The following is a 13,710-nucleotide window of genomic DNA, read 5'->3' as shown; positions in this document are numbered from 1 at the left end:
CACACACACACACACAAACAGTGTTTTAAAGATTTACTTTTACATTTGTGCAAAACGGCCTCGCGTCCATTGTAAAGATATTGTTCTGCCAAGTGCCGCTTGCCTTGTTTCGAGTGACCTGCGTGCATCTTTAAGTATGCGAGTGTGTGTATGCGCACCCTGCACAATGCCATCAGACCAAGCCAAGAGACACTCCTGCCTCCCTTTCTTTAATGGCTGCCATAATTAAAAAAGCTTTTAGAGCAAGGAAGGGCTGGGGGTGGGGAGAGTGGGGGGGTTGAGCCACCAGAATGGGACGGCGGGATGGCCTGCCAAAAAAAATGTAATAAATGTAATGTATTCTTACTCGTTCCCCACCACCCCCCCAACCACGCACATTATTTTTACACCCACCGCACACTTATATTATTGTTACATCCCTTAGGAAACGGATGGATGCTTATTAATGTAACCTTGAAGCTGTCAAGGTTAGATAATTTGGAAATGAAAATTTCAAAACAGTCGAATTTTACTAAAAATTAGCATCCGCATCCACACACGTACATGCGTCTTTTTGCCGGGACCATGTCCAATTTTGGTGGAATACGAAGTCTTATAAGTGTCTTTCTAAAGGTGCGGTGACAGTAGCCATTGGTGCGCCGCAGCTTTTTTTTTTCTTTCTTATGTGCAACCGAGCGACGTTTACATTGGGCCCCTTGAAATGAGAAACAGGCGTTCACAAATCTCAGCTAGTTTGGACATCTTTTTTTTTTTTTTTTTTCATTTTTCCATCACCCGCAACGCAAACAAAGTATCAGGTGTCTCTGTGTTGCGGTGTATCGGCAGTTCCCATAACAAACAGGCAAAGTGCGTCGGCGGAGGCGAGGAGCGCGTTTAGAGTCGTCAGGAAATGGATGTGGCGCAAGTGTTTCAAGCTGTGCGGGAAGCCTTTAAGAGATGGCACCTGGAGGTCCTCATTTACATAATGTAACGTATTCATGCCATTAGAAATACAATGCCAGCGTTTGCTAAAGCGCCTTAATGCCGAGCGTACCAAATGAGAATGGAAACAATTACACCGCCGGTATGGCGGGGGTTTAGTGAGAACGCTGTAATCCAAACGCACTGGCGTGCATAAATATTGTGAAGTGCCACGGGACACATGAAGATGCTATTCAGTCTTTATGTAGGAGATGTTTCATTTCAGGGACCGGATGTCCGATTTTGCCAAAACAAGTCAACATTTTGGCATTGAGAAAAAAAAAAAATCCGGATGGGATATGATATATGGTTTCTTTACCTGAGTGGTGGTGGGGGGCACGGTGATCTCGCGGTGAGCCCGTCTGCCTTGCAGTCTTGAAGTTCCGGGTTTGGAACTCGGTCCAGGCTTTTCTTGTGTGGAATTCGTGTGTTTTTCCCAACGCTTCAATGGGGTTTTCTCCTGGTTATTCACATTCTGTTCTGTTACAAGAAAACATAAAAAAAGAAGAAAAAAACATTTTTTTTTAGTATAAGTTGGAAAGCAGAAAAAATTTGTTTCTTTGTTTCAAGCATTTTCTCATTAAGGTTTCTTCCAATTCCTGCAAGAGATAACCTAAAAAGATATTAAAGGCCATCCGTGTCGTAGTAAGTCATATCTCACACTTTTTTGGGGGGGGCGGGGGGGAATAAAAATAACATGGGCAACCTGTGCTATACACACCGTCAAATTCAAGTAACGTGCTTTTTGGTGACTATGTGCTGTGTTATATGTAAACCAGGTGTGTGTGTGTGTGTGTGTGCGTGCTTTAAGTGTAACCCAGCATGTAGGCGTTTGGGATCATGTCACGGTAAACCTTGAGATCCCGTGCTAATCATTAGCAGGGCGTTAAAACACGGGTGGCAGGCTGTGAAAACATTTGCAAAACACTTTTCATTTCCTCTGCCTTCACTTGCGGCAGCATCTCAACACGCACGCGCACGCACGGTAAGAAATGACGGCTTCGAAACAAAATGGCGGATTTACTGTGAAAATTCAGGGCTTATTTTTGGAATTTTCAGGGCGCTCTGCGGAAGGTTTCAACCGAAATGATCGCTTCAAAACAAAATGACCGACTTCTTGTCTGTTTTCAGGCATGGGTCCTTGAGACTTTTTTGTGGGTCTTGTTTCAATAGACGAGCCCACCCAATTTCGTGGTGATTGGTGTCATTTGTGTCAAGGCAGATGAGCAAATTCAACCTATACGGTCACTTCAAACAAAAATATCTGACTTCCTGTTCAATTTCCATCGGGGATTAGTGAGACTTTTCATGTGTTGTTATGATGTCCACCCAATTTTGCATCGATCGGATTTTAAGGCCCGCTGTGAGCTTTTAAGAAAATGGAAGGCTTTTCGGTGTGCCTTTTAGTGCGGAAAATACGGTAATACATTTTGTCATGACTTATTTATTTTTAACACACGATTAAAGTTTTGAGCGTGAAAACTTGAACGTCTTTGTGTCATCTGTCACCTACATCGATGCCCTGCTGCTTTAAATGCTTCTACAGTCAAGAATTGTGGGTAATATCCTTTGGTAAAGGTTGAACGACAGTTCGAAGAGGCCCCCCCAGTGTTCAGGAAGTGAGCAGTCAGGATCTGAGCGATGCCTCGATTAGGGTTACATGAGAGCGCTATTTATTTGACGCGAACCTCGAACGGAAACCCAATTGCACTCCGGTGTGTGTATTTACCCTGCAGGGGATGCTGATGCGAACATCAAAAAAACACACACACACACACGCACACACACACACGCAAGCAGACCAAAAATGAGACAAATGACATTTCACAAAATGATAACTTTTCATATTCTCCTGCGGACTTTAAGGAGCGGCCAAGCACGTGTGTGATTTTCGTGTGATCTTGATAACACAGATTTCTGCATTTGTCTTCTTCCTGACAAATGGCAGCTCGGAGCAAAACACGTGAGTAGTCTTTGCATTGCATCATGTTGTATGTAGAAACATTGTCAAGTGAGTGCATTGCATCGTTGCCAAATTTTTTTAGTCTTTGACTTCAAAGACTTGTCTTGTCTTATCATGTAGCATATCTGGTTCGTATTTGCTCACAACCACATGAATTTGTTCGGGTACGACTGCTGGCCCAAATTCCTGAAAAACAGTATTGTCGAAACAAAGTGGCGGGGAACCAAGATGTCACAGCGTAAGCACTTGATTGATTTTCATCTTAATTGGTCCGCGGGAAATGGTCGAAATGACCCCGGAATGACTGATTCAAATTTCTGTGTCTTTACAGTCTGGGGGCCTTAAGACTTGCTCATAAGTGAAACTGGCTTTAGGTACAAAGCTTCAAAAGAATGTCCGAATAAAACAATTAGTACAATTTCACGTTTAATTGCAATTCCTTCAATTTCGCTGGCCACACAGCGTGACGAAAACTAGCTTCCCTCGCAATACAGTATTTGTTGCCCATCTAGTGGAACATGAGCCAAACTTTGCAATCAGGCGAAATCTCTTGGCAAATTTGTTTTTTGAAGCAAGCTGGGAAAAAAAATTACCCTAAAATGCATACTGCTAAATGAAAACAGCTTTGTTGGCGAAAATCTAAATCTTAATAATAATAAAATCTGGGCTGCACTACTGAAATCATCAAACATGTCATGCTCCCCCTACAGGCAATGACAAAAACTCAACAATGTCAACAGTCGGCAGCACTCAAACCATCTCTCGTCAGGTCGGGTTTGAAGCACCCATCCTCCCAAATGCCCGCTTCAAACCAAAATGGAGGACATGGGACTATTCGGGCATGACTTCACAATATTGTCTTGTCAATCACATTTCAAGTTTGATTGCCATCAAAGACGTTTTCATGTTTCAAGTGTGATCGAGAGACATAATCTTCATTACAATTGAAAGCTGAGCATCATCATCATCATCACCTTCATCACATGTAACGGTGCAAATGAGGCGGGAACTCGGAAGGTGAGCAGGTCTCACGTCGCTTATTGTGGTTTATTTTCACACCCATTTACACCGACTACACTTTCACTTGCCTGTTTGCTTTCCCATCACTCGGCCTAAGTGGCCATGACTCCATCATGAGGGGCTTCTTTTTTTTTATGGGGGTGGGGGTAGTAGCCCGGGTGGCCTCCAGAAAAGGTTGAAGTCGAGAGATTTGTTTACGAAAGCGACCGGCCTGGCAACAGCCTGCGGGAGCCGCAATTTGTCCTGCTAATGCCGCTAATTCATCTGGAGATTGTCATCGGCGCTGCGGCGCCTCTCCCAGGCTCCCGTCTTCGCGTTTGGTTTCACCAGCCGACTTGATTGCGGCGTTTGCGTTACAAATGCGGTTGAACAAACAATGATTTTTTAAAAATTCCGAGCAAGGCAGTCCGTTTCCATTCAGACTTTTCATTTCCTTGTTTACTCTGAGCAGGCAGACACCCGAAACAACAAACATAAAAGTTAATTTTCTGTAATCTGGATGATAATTATTAGCTGCTTTTGCTCTCAAAACATCTGCTGCTGCTTAGGTGCTAGCTAACTGGTACTGTTAGCCTACCGGTGGCCCTTTTTCAATCTTTCATCCGCAATTTCTAACTTCAAATCATCAAATTAATCCATCACATGTTCCCTGCACACGAGGGGTGCGCGTCCCTCCAATTCAATCATGATCTCAACAAAGTCGGACCTACTTACAAAACACCTTATGGGACATAACGAATCTGTACGTTATAATGGCGGTTCGTTGTAACCATTTCCAACAAAATGGCCGCCAAACTCCAATGTATTGTACAGTGAATATTTATAGATGTAAAAACATCAATACGGAATACCATCTAAATATAAATAAATACACGTCCATTATAAATGCAGTGTATGTATACGAGGACAAAAAAAATATTCTAAAAGATATGAAACACACGACTAGAGCTACTTTGTGATATAAAATGTGATGGGCTTGTCAATCGCAAGCAAGCCGCCACCCTCCCCCCACAAAATGACAACAAAGCCGTGACTGAAAACAGACATCGAGTCTGTCATTCCATTTTTTTTTCAGGGCTCGTTCAAAGACTCATCTTGGAAAATGTTCTCCGATTGCTACATAATTTGAACGACGTCCAGTATACCAAACAGAAGGGCAGTGTTAAATTTGCCTCGAGTGTAATGATGGTCTCATCACCAAGAGATTCATCAGGGCAACTGTCAGATTCCAACTTCTTTGTCATCTTCATCTTTCAACTGTCTCCGCTGCCTCCTCGTGTCGCGCACTGGACAAGAATGCTTTCATTCTTTTTATTTTGTCCGTGTGATGACTCATCACCCTTTGTGCTGCCATGACGGCACGGTCGTTGCCGTCCCGTGAGGACCATGACGGGATGACCATCGGGTCGGTTCCCTACAACTTTTGTGATTCTTGGTCGAGACAAAACGTGAAAAATCGCTCACGACGATTAGCGTAATTTGTCTGACGAGTATAAGCCCACCCTCGACTCCCTCTATTTTTTCTCCCCCCCATGAAATTAACCCGAGTGCTGTGTTGTTAGTCGCCATGGTGACTTCCTTAGACAAACCAAAAAAAATGTGATGAGGAACCTCTCATTGTTGACATTAGCAATCACAACGTTGCACTTTCAATTTTGCCGGTGTTTGACCTTTCACCCTTTCGCCTTCTCTCACAACAAAATGCTATCCTCGCTGCGCCCCCTTAACTCCCCCCCCCCCACGTCACTCGCAGGCCGATTTTGCCCTCAAAGAATTGTGTGAAAGTTGATGTAGAAGCGATAAAGCACACGCGTACCTCATTAAAAGCACCCATCTCAAGGTAATCCGCGTACTCTTAAATCAGGCAGTAAACATAATCATAAACAAGCCATAAACATTAAAAACTCGCCCAAGGTGACCCAGCTGGTCCCTTTTTCAATCTCCCCCTCCCCTCCTTTTCAGCTGTCAATCATATCGCTTCATCTGGCCGGCATCTCGTCTGCTTTTTTGAAAAGTATTTTAACCATCACAATAACATTCACGCTAAGCCCCGACTTCTTGAAGGGGGGGGGGGGGGTGCTGTCTAAGAATCAAGGCACTTCACTGGAAACGCTACAAAAAAAAAATCACTCATTCCTTCATCCACTTTGAACAAAAGACGCATGCGAGTAGTAGATCAAAGTCAAATCGATAAATCAATCTCCTCTTCGACGAAAAAGATTGATTCGAACCATCTGTTCAACCCACCGGAGAAATTCATGAAAACAAATCCCGTCGTCAACTTGTACGTCATTCAAAACTAAAAATCTCGTTTGCTTTGATATACAGTCAGATGAGAGCGACCCAAAAATTTTGCGACAAGGGAGCAAGGCACAGATTCCGCATTTGTTGGGCGGTGTTCAAAAGCACTCGAGTTCTTGCTACGACACCGAATAGAAGCTTTGCTCAACTGTCGATTGATGGCGAACAGACATGCCAATAATCACCGAGAAAAGTGTGAGTATCAGTCACAACTATTGATTTATTGATTTTTGTAACTCTTTCCGTAAACATCCTAAGGTGCTACAAAATTGAACCAAAAGCCTGGCTAATAAGAAGCTAGTAATTGGTGTCAAGGAAGGATTACTGTTATACGTACATGCATTTTTTTTGGGGGGGGGGGGCATTTCATAATCAAATCTGTAAGGCATTTCGGAGAAATGGTTGTGTTAAGATGAGTCGGATAAAGTGTGAGACTGACAAACAAAGAGGGTTCTTTTAGTGACATCTACCCACTTGACCTCTGACCCCTGCCCCTCGGGACAATATTGTGTTGGTTATCATTCAGAATGAAGAGGATTCAACCCACTCAACCCCGGAAAGTTGGACAAAGACAAACTTCTGTTACTTCTGCCCGCGTGGGCGCTGCCGGCGAAGAAAAAGAATACAGTAAGAGGGTGCGACTCGCGCGGCCCCCGTTGGGTCGACCGCGGTTGCATATTTCCGCGGCGAGCTTGTTAAACAGCTCCGTTTTTGGACGTTGGTGCCTGACCTCCTCCACGCCCCGCAATTACGCCGGACTGCTTCTCCCTCGTTAACAATCCTGCGGTGGAGCTCGTAAACGGCTTGGGCTCCCCCACTTCACACCGCACCTAGACGGCCGTGAGCCGTCTTCGCCATTTACGCCTGCGTCGCGGCACCTCGTGTCATTCGACACCTTCGGAGCCTCGCAAGCAGTCAAAGTGGAGACGCGTGGGTCGCTAGCGCTCGGGGCAAGGCGCCCACGCTGCAACATAAAGCGCATAAAGTAGTCAACGTGACACACTGTTACTCACGACTAATTCGGCGAAGCTTTTCGAATGCAACCGTCATGTCTTTTTGTCTTCTTAGAGCAGGAATGTCAAACTGAACTTTTCTCACAAGGTCACGTTGGTTACGGTTGACCTCGAAGGGTGATTACGACTGTGAACCCATACAAACGTATGCCTCAAAAATTCATAAATAACCAGTTTGGGAAAAACATGTTTGATTCACTATTTTTCAGTTTTTACAAAAGGGCAAATAGGTGAAAAAAAATGCAATTTCTCAATGTTGTTAAAAGTGAATACAACTTGTAATTTGGAAGATGAAAAAACATGGATGTTGACGCACATGATTTTCCCTTTGCGGGACACTTAAACTCATTCACCCCCAAAGACGTATTTAAACGTCTTTTCAGACTTGGTCTAGAATCCTTGTGCTAAAGCGCCACCATGCAGTCCCTTTCTGTACATACAACGACGATGCAAATAAAATCAAGCCGATCAATATTGTCCATTCTGATTCACGACAATCTCGTTCACAGCTTTTGCACGACGTAACTTTTTAGTCCGGCGGCCCGGTAGTCCAGTGGTTAGCACGTCGGCTTCACAGTGCAGAGGTACCGGGTTCGATTCCAGCTCCGGCCTCCCTGTGTGGAGTTTGCATGTTCTCCCCGGGCCTGCGTGGGTTTTCTCCGGGTGCTCCGGTTTCCTCCCACATTCCAAAAACATGCATGGCAGGCTGATTGAACACTCTAAATTGTCCCTGGGTGTGATTGTGGGCGTGGATGGTTGTTTGTCTATGTGTGCCCTGCGATTGGCTGGCAACCGATTCAGGGTGTCCCCCGCCTACTGCCCGGAGACGGCTGGGATGGGCTCCAGCACCCCCCGCGACCCTAGTGAGGATCAAGCGGTACAGAAGATGAATGAATGAATGAATGAATGAATGAATGAACTTTTTAGTCCCTTAAGGTCCACCATAAGCAGTGAGATTCCACACCAGTCAGTTCAAGACGCCGATGGACTGAACTGCAAACAGCCCAAGCGCACGACGTCAATAAAGAGCCGATGAGGATGAATCGATGCAGCGTTTTAAGCCTGAACGCAGCATTGAGCAAAACCTTGTTAAAAGTTCATTGCAAGTCTTTTACTGCCTGATGTAAAGACAACTCGTTTAGGATCACGATATTGAGTCTGGAGCAGGTTCATCACCGTGGGCTGCTCTGGGGATGACCCATCCCCACCCGCCCACCTTCCACTTTTCACTCGGTGATTGATGGGGTGTGACTGAGCGGTCGCAGCTCCCGAATTGCTCCCAATGCAACCTGGGTAGTCGGGCCAGCGTTATTAACTTTAGCAAGTTAGCGTGTATACCGCCATCGATCCAGGGTGGACTTTTGCAAACCATTGTGCATATGTCTTTTTTTTTTTGCCACCATTCCATTTGAAAATGTTGAAAATGCTTTTTTCGCTATTTCACACAAGTGCATCCTGTCCCTGACACACTTGCTAGATTGTTGCGCGGCTGTAAGTGACACCCCTTTTCGCGTCATTTTGGTCAAATTTCGATTTTATGCACACTTGAGACGTTCAACTCAAATTTCCTCTTTCTCAGCTGCGGTCATTTCTGTTTTTAGCGAGCGAAAATCCCCATGACACTTCGTTTTATCTTGATAACGATATAGATGTCAACAAGCTTGGGAAAGGTTAACATGAAGACGTGATTTAATGGACGGTGTCATGCTATCGCTAACCCACTCAAGTCATTCCTGGGACAGTATTCCAAGAACAAAGACAATTGTTGCAGAGATTTGAATTTTTTTTTTTTTCTGGGGTGAAACACGATCCCGCTGCTCTGGAATGATGGACTTGGCTTTGCCCTATGCCTCCCCCGCGATCTCCCTTTTGTGCTTGCCGCTTGACATATGCGGCGTAGCACTCGGATCTTTATCGCTTCCATGTGGTCCGTGGACGCCTCCGCCGGGCACTATATACGTTGGAGGGATTAATACCCAAAGAATCAGCTTGCTTCAATCCCCCCGCGTGGGCTCGGCCAATCCCACCGGAGCCTTTACCCAAATTTTTTTTTCCTCCCCGACCAGGAACACCTCGAGGAAGTGAAACAGACACACAAGCCTCTAATGCATCCTGATAGCCAGAGAATTTTCGTATGAAGCAAGTCAACTCAAATCACGGGTGATCTCAAGCCCTGTCAACGTATTAATGTAGAATCTTGTCTTCATTAGGAGAGAGTCAGATATTAGTATCATTTGTAAGACGTGACTGCTGTTGATTTTTTTTTTTTTTGTATCAAGCCATAAGCAAAACTGTGACTCAGGTCCAAGTCATTTGGTTCCCCCAACCCTGCCGAGTTACATTATCCTGCTCCTCGACACCGAAAACCTGCTTTTGACCTCCCTTTCATGATGATTGGAAGCATCAGGGATTGGATTGGTGGGTGGAGCTCATTTCTTCATCGTTGATTTACAGTGAAGAAGTCAATGGATTTAAAAAAAGAGAAAAGAAATCAGAGGAGGGGTTTGGTTTATCCGCCTTTGCGCTTGCCCGTTGTTCCCAGTCTCCTGGAGCGTGATTTATGCGCCGGCTGATCCGACTCAATTGCAATCTGGGAAAGACGTTTTCAACACCGTAGCACGCTGCGGAGGAGGAGGACGGAGGCGTCCGGCTCAGGGTCCGACATGGTTCGGCGGCGGTCGGGCACAAAGGGGTTTGGGTTTATTTTTACGGAGGGCGGCTGCAAGGACAGGTGCTGCTTCACAGCTGCCGACGGAAAATAAACACGCTTTGCCCAACGCTCCATCACAGGCGGCGACGCCGTCAGGCAGCGTGATTACATGGACAAGTCGCTCTAAACAAAGAGCCTGATGAACGCTTAGCCAAGGAAATGGATTGTTCGTTCGCACAACTATAGATTGCTTTGCAAAAAAAATAAAAATTAAAATAATGACTGATGTGAACTGGAATGACACGGCTGCCTTTGATGTTTTTCAATTTTTTTTTCTGTGTGAGGCTGGACTTGCGCCGCATGGTTCAAAGTGACACAATCAAACTTATTAAAGTGCAGACAGCATGAAACCAATCCCTCACGCGCTTGATTAAAAGAAATACCAATATGTGACTAAAACGATGATTCATTGTTGAAAAAGAAAAAAAACGTACCGACGGTAAGATGATGAGTGCCATTTGATCCTGATTCCACTTCATCCTTTTAGCGCATCGTTTTGTTTTCCCTTTGCGGAACGGTCCAGGCGACGGGCGGCTTGGAGAAGAACGAACCCCCCTAGACCCCCCCACCTGCTCATCATGCACGATGATGGCCATCATTAACTAGCAAGAGTATTAATAGCAGCATTATTGCCGCCTTTCAGGATGAGAAATCACTGCGGCCTCCGCACATGCTCAGTCCGGCAACACCTGCTTGCTAATGGCGGGTGACGACCGGGTCACGGACGCTACAAGCCATCGTCATGTCGTGTTGGGCAAGTTACTTTCAATTGTCATTAAGAATGACATTTAAAAAAAGGGGGGAAAAATGTTCAAAACGAGTCGTGCTGCTCAGGAAATGCTGAAAGTGAAAAACAAGTCGCCTGCCAAGAAAAAAAAAAAAGCCAGAAAATGAAAGCTGTCTTTCTTGGATTATAAAACAATCAAATCAAGTATGTCAGGGAGACTCCCTAATGGCCACCTTCGATTTTTTTTCCCCCCCATATTATTTGATTAATCCTCCCCACTCTGCGTCTGACTAATATACTGCTGGCAGCAGCAGAGGGGGATGGGGGGGGGCACTCGACGTTGAGTGGAAGCGAAGTGCTCACGACCCCGAGTCGAGCAAGTCACGAAGTGGGACGCCGACACGACGCGTACATCACGACCTCAACTTGCAACTTTCGGGATGCTGTCTTCTACGTTTAAAATGCACAGTGATCCATTTTTATTTGGGGGGTGGGGGGGGACACCTACATGTCCAGTATAATGCAGCGGCGTCGTGAAGTAGTTCGCATCTCACGGTATAGAGAAAACTGGAAAACCGGCTTCTACGAGTCATGTAGATCACGATGGAGAGCAAAGATAAGCTAAGGGCTAAGATAGGCTAAGGCAGGGGTGTCCAAACTTTTTGCCAATGGGGCCAGATTTTATGTGGTAAAATGTCGGGGGGCCGACCTTGGCTGACATTTTTTACATTGAACAACAATATTGTTCAACAAATTTTAGTAAGCCAGTCTGTTTCACATTTCCATTTTTATTTTAATTTCAACAATCTTAAGAATTTCTTTGGGTTCATTTGAAACGGGTATATCACATGCAACTGCTTATTCACTTGACTTTTTCTTAAACAGAAGTCTCCTGAGTGCAAATTGATTGATTTGAAACATAAAATGTATCACCATGACTTTTCAATAGTCACAAAACCTTTGACTCGAACAACAGGGAAATGAACAAGCAATACACATATCCACAACTGCAAGGATCATTTGAAATATGACATATCAGTCAATATAAACACGGAGTGATGTCTTGTTAACTCGTGAGTGATGCCCTCTAGTGTCTAAATGCTATTACTCATTTAGTGAATGCTATTACTCATTTAGCCACTAGAGGGAAGCAGTACTCTATGAAACATCACTCACCAGTCTACGAGACCTCGGTCAATGCAATCCATTGCGCCCAACCTGCACTACACGCACTGATTTTATGACAGGGGCCGAGGGCCGGATGAAATTCGACCGCGGGCCGGATTTGGCCCCCGGGCCGGACTTTGGACATGCCTGGGCTAAGGGCTAAGATAAGCTAAGGGCTAAGCTAAGCGAAACTTGGGAGAGCTAAGCATTTTTAGAGGATTTTTTTTTGTTTTCTGGGGGTGGGGGGGGGGGGGGGGTGTAAAATGTTTGTCAGACACTGTTCTACAAATTAAATGTGATCCGCCGAGCCGGAGCGATCCCTTTGTCAAAGGTCCACTAAATGTTTACAGGCAGACCTGCTGGAGGTGAGGGGTTGAAATATAACATTGTTGTTTGATTGACATCGGAGGGGGGAGCCGGAGAGCTCCATCATGCCTTTCGGCGGTGAACCCGGGAACCCCTGGGATGTGTTTATTTTCAGTATGGATGGGGAGGGTCGGGGGGTGAGGTGTGGGACATTGCAAGGATGGAGAAGGTGTTGAGGGTGTTACAACGGAGAGGTGGGTCATTGGCACCGTTCCCCCCCACCCCCTTCCGTGTAACCAAATAAGCAGCTAACACATCGAGAAAAGTCCACCAACCCACAAAATTGCAAACATGCCTGAGGCTGCTCTGTGGACAAATCTGTTGTTACCTCCACCAAGACGTTGTCCCTTGTTTGCTTGCGATAAAGTCAGAAATCAAGGAAAAATCCGAGTTATGCTTGAATTGGGGCCAAGAATGTTTTTTTCTTGTTACACCGCGTGGAGTTGAACACCTGACACTCGTATCTCCCGGCAGGTATTTCATGTCATTGGGATGTTGTGCTGGCGTGTGAAAAGTGCGCACATTTGGAGGCGGGTTTCCGCTTTGCTAGGTTCCGAAAGTATCAAATTTGTGCCTTTTTTTAAAATTAATAGAATCTATGTGAAACGGGCAACTTGTTTGGGATGGAGGTGATAAAGTAGAAATATTTAATCTAATATATAATATAACATTTATTGTTATGAGTTGCCATTGAGGGCTAGACGATTTTGATCGTGATGTCGTCGTGACTAGCCGAATAATTGTGGCGGCCCTTTTCTTGGTTGTTTTGGTTGCTGCGTGGTCTTTGAACAGTTTGATGGCAGTTTTTTTTTTGTTCTGTATTAATTGCATCCATAAAGTTCTCCATCATTATCCCCACATGGACAATGCGGGGAGATCCCTTGGATGTGGCTAATTCCTGGGGTTCAGGAAGAGGTGAGCGTGAGTGAAAGTTATATTTGGCTGCCTGGTTTTAATCTGGCGAAGTGGAGGGGCCGTTTTAAGGGCAACGCTTGACACATTCCAATGGCTTCTTCTCCACAAGTGTCACTTTCTTTTTGTTTCCCGTGAGAAAGACGTCGACAACAATCGGTTCTCGGGATTACAGGCCGCTATGTTGGGTTACGCGATTGTGATGCTTGGCTATGTGAACCGATGCCTCTCTGACATGTTTAAGCACCCACAGCCGCCGAGAAAAATGTTGTGATAGACCGAAACAAGGGAATGAACTGGAATTAATCCAAAACAGATGCAGAATTCAGTCTCCATTTTTTTTTCCTGTTTGAAGTTTGCATTGATGCAGATGAGTCGTTCAGGTATATGGTGAATCCCTGAAACCTTCTCCCGACAACACGAACGTAGCAAAACAGATTCAGAGCAACAATTGGATGAAACCTGCCCCAGCGCGTCTGGAAGTAATCCGCTCCCTCCTATTCTTCAGAAGAAAACACAATGTGTATCCTTTATGCTGCATTCTTACGACTGCATTTACCCTTTGCGGTTT

General features: G+C 45.2%; 1 protein-coding gene across 4 annotated transcripts in view; it reads right to left on the bottom strand.

The window, feature by feature from the left end:
• Window positions 1–13,710, bottom strand: part of LOC127590068 (uncharacterized) — a 164,151-nt gene that overhangs the window by 42,178 nt on the left and 108,263 nt on the right. The window contains exon 7 of one of the 4 annotated variants that reach the window (XM_052049493.1): window positions 1,292–1,440. The exons of the other annotated variants lie outside the window; for them this stretch is intronic. The gene's annotated coding sequence lies outside the window, so the exon portion shown is untranslated. Of the gene's footprint in view, window positions 1–1,291; window positions 1,441–13,710 lie in introns of those variants that run through there. 4 annotated transcript variants of the gene reach the window in all.

Source organism: Hippocampus zosterae, chromosome 17 (assembly GCF_025434085.1).
Source record: "Hippocampus zosterae strain Florida chromosome 17, ASM2543408v3, whole genome shotgun sequence".
NCBI classification, from domain to species: Eukaryota; Metazoa; Chordata; class Actinopteri; order Syngnathiformes; family Syngnathidae; genus Hippocampus; species Hippocampus zosterae.
The sequence above is the reverse complement of the archived record's forward strand: the minus strand, read 5'-3'. Positions and strand labels throughout refer to the sequence as shown.